This window comes from Priapulus caudatus, unplaced genomic scaffold, assembly GCF_000485595.1.
Source record: "Priapulus caudatus unplaced genomic scaffold, Priapulus_caudatus-5.0.1 Scaffold1168, whole genome shotgun sequence".
Lineage (NCBI taxonomy): Eukaryota > Metazoa > Priapulida > Priapulimorpha > Priapulimorphida > Priapulidae > Priapulus > Priapulus caudatus.
This window is the reverse complement of record NW_014578229.1, coordinates 10,885-14,068: the sequence shown is the minus strand read 5'-3', so window position 1 is coordinate 14,068 and position 3,184 is coordinate 10,885. Positions and strand designations below refer to the sequence as shown.

The 3,184-nt window shown below is 54.7% G+C and overlaps 1 pseudogene; it reads right to left on the bottom strand.

Annotated features, from left to right (window-relative positions):
* Positions 1-1,869: 1,869 nt before the first annotated feature.
* LOC106815644 overlaps positions 1,870-3,184 on the bottom strand; it is a 3,774-nt pseudogene continuing 2,459 nt past the window's right edge.

Here is a 3,184-nt window from a genome sequence, read left to right as displayed (position 1 = left end):
AACACACCCCCACTACCAGACCCCTATCAAAACACCCCTACCACCAGACCCCTATCAACACACCCCTATCACCAGACCCCTATCAACATACCCCTACCATCAGACTCCTATCAACACCCCCCCACCATCAGACCCCCTATCAACACACCCCTATTACCAGACCCCTATCAACACACCCCCACTACCAGACCCCTATCAACACACCCCTAATATCAGACCCCTATCAACATACCCCCACTACCAGACCTCTATCAACACACCCCCACTATTAGACCCCTATCAACACACCCCTATCAACACACCACTAATATCAGACCCCTATCAACACACCCCTCCATCAGACCCCTATCAACACACCTCTAACAACAAACCAACGGCCGCCTAACATCAGCTCCCTGTATAGCAACGTACCCATACCAACATAACGGGAGGAGGCAATTCTCTGACGAGAATCAGCGAGCAGCTTCACGTATATACGCCAGATACGAATACAGCCCGTGACGAGTGAGAGAGTCAGCGTGGTGGTGGTGGCGGCTACACGGCCAACCCCCACACCGCTCCGCTATACAGCGAATCACCTGCGCGAAAAGCGGCGCACCGGTGCTAATGACGTCACGCTGGGCGTGCTCTACCCCGCATGACACAGTGACGTCCGCATTGCGCTGTGATCGCCTATACAGTGATATTCAATCAACGCGACTATTATAGATTGAATCTGCGCCGCTTCAGCGCTAGCGATACGGTGGATGAGGAGCGGAGTTGTTCAGGCCCATGCTGTAAGAGCCTGCATGGTTTGGCAGCGTGGTAACCCCTTTAACCTGATAACCTTCCCCGCATGGCTCTCCCGCGGCGACCAGTGGTCAGAGGCAATCCATTACGACCGCGTCTCTACAGACATGCCGGCAAACGCCTCACGTTACAGATTCAAAATAGCTATCCTCTTGTCTAGTCTTCCCTTGCAACGCCGGAGAGTTGCCACACCCATATATATATATATATATATATATATATATATATATTCATTAAATTTGATTAATCGCCAATCATTCTAATTAATATAAAGCCTCGCGCAATTTATCTGGCGAAGCCTGATGAAGGTCCGCAAGTGAGACACGCCTAATAAATGCTATACCTTGGCGTAAATAAATAATAATTGGCCAAATAATAATCTCTACCTTGATCGCGGATTCGATTACGGGCACGTGTGTATAGATGGAAGCGCACGTCTCACATTTCACGCAGCCACACGTGTGTGTGTGTGTGTGTGTGTGTGTGTGTGTGTGTGTGTGTGTGTGTGTGTGCCGCGTTGCGTGTGCGCCGTGTTGGTGTGCGTTGTGCGTGTGTGTGTTCTGTGTGTTTGTGTGCGTGCGGTGTGGTTGCGCGGTGGCGTGTTGCGTGCGTGGCGTGCGTGTGCGTGGCGTGCGTGTTGGGCGCGCTGTTGGTGGTGCGTGTACGTGTCTAGTGTGTCTGTGTGTGTGGTGTGTGGCGGCGCGTGTGTATGTGTGTGTGTGTGTGTGTGTCGTGTGTGTGTGTGTGCCGCGCGTGTGTAGTGTGCGTGTGGAGCGCGTGTGTGTGTGTGTGGGCGTGGTGCGCGCGCGCGTGTGTGCTGTGGCTTGTGTGGCCGCGCGTGGTGTGTGTGCGTGTAGCGCCGGCGCTGTGTGTGTGTGTGTGTGGTGACGTGTGGTGCGGCGCTGCAGTCCTCCGCCGCGAACCGCGTCTAAACCACAATCGCGGGCTAACTTATTCGGCGAGAGTGGGCGTCGCATGCGGCGGCGCGCGCCGGCAGCACTGCGAAAAAGATCATGATAAACGTATTTGGCGGCATTCCTGCCAGAGGGGCGCGATACGGCCCGATGCCAGCGCGTAGTGTCACGGCAAATCGAAACGCGGCTTCGCGTGACGCTTTAGGCGCCCCAGCGCGTGATCAGTGCTCGTTCCTGGCTGGCCGGCGCGCAGACGCAAGAGCCTTCCGCTCTGTTTCCGTGCGTGGCGCGCTTCCTTTGGCTTCTGCTGCCTCCTCGCGCAACTCTCTCTCTGCTGTCCACCTATGTCTCTGTCTCTGTTCTGTCTCTGTCTCTGTCTGTGTCTCGTCTCTGTCTGTGTCTTGGTCTCTGTCTCTGTCTCTGTCTGCTGTCTCTGGTCTCTGTCTCTGTCTGTGTCTCTGTCTCTGTCTCTGTCTCTGGTCTCTGTCTGCTGTCTCTGTCTCTGTTCTGTGTCTGTCTCTGTCTGCTGTCTCTGTCTCTGTGCTCCTGACTCTGTGCCTCTGTCCTCTGTCTCTGTCTCGTGTCCTCTGTCTGCTGTGCCTGACTCTGTCTCTGTCTTGCTCTCTCGTCTCTCTCTCTCTCGTCTGGCTGCTCGTCTGCTTGTAGGTGACTGTCTCTGCTCGTCGTGCTCGTCGTCATCTGTCTCGTCGGAAATCTCCTCGCTCTCGTTCTCTCTCTGCTCTCTCCTCTTCTTTGTCTCTCTGCTCTCTCCCTACATCTTCTCGCGTTATTCGTTGCGTCGTTCGCCGGTCTTTTGTTGTCGCCCCTTTTGATCTTCGCTTCTTTATGGCCTTCGCTCTCTGCCTCTTTATCTTCTCTCTTTCTCGGGTCACCGCTTTGCCGTCGTCTCTCGTTGGTCTTTCTCGTCCCTAGGTCTAACTCTCTGCGGGTCTCTCTCTCTCGCCCATCACCGCAAGGCGGCTCTTATCCCTTCTATTCTCAAATATCTTCTCTCCCATCTCTCTCCCTCTCTCGTCGTCTCTCCTCCATCTCTCCCCATCTTCGTCGGTGCTCTCTCGTCCTCTCTCCCCTCTCGTCTCTCTCATCTCTCTCTCTCTCTCCTCTCGCTCATCTCGTCTCTCCCTCTCTCTCTCTCTTCTCTTCTCCCTCTCGTCTCTCTCTCTCTCTCTCTCTTCCTCATCTCTCTCGTCTCTCTCTCTCTCTCTTGCTCTCCTTCTCTCTCTGCTCTCTGCTCTCTCTCCTCTCTCTCTGCTCCCGTCCTCTCTGTACTCTCCCTCTCTCATCTGCCTCTCCTCTCTCTCGTCTCCCCCTCACACAACGACATCTCTCGTCTCTGCTGCTCCTCCTCTTCTCCTCCCTGCTCTCTCTCTGCACTCGTCTCTCTCGATCACGTCTCTCTTCCTCTCTCTCCCCTCCTCTCTCTCCTGTTTCCCCTCTCTCTCTTCTCTCGTTGCTCTCTC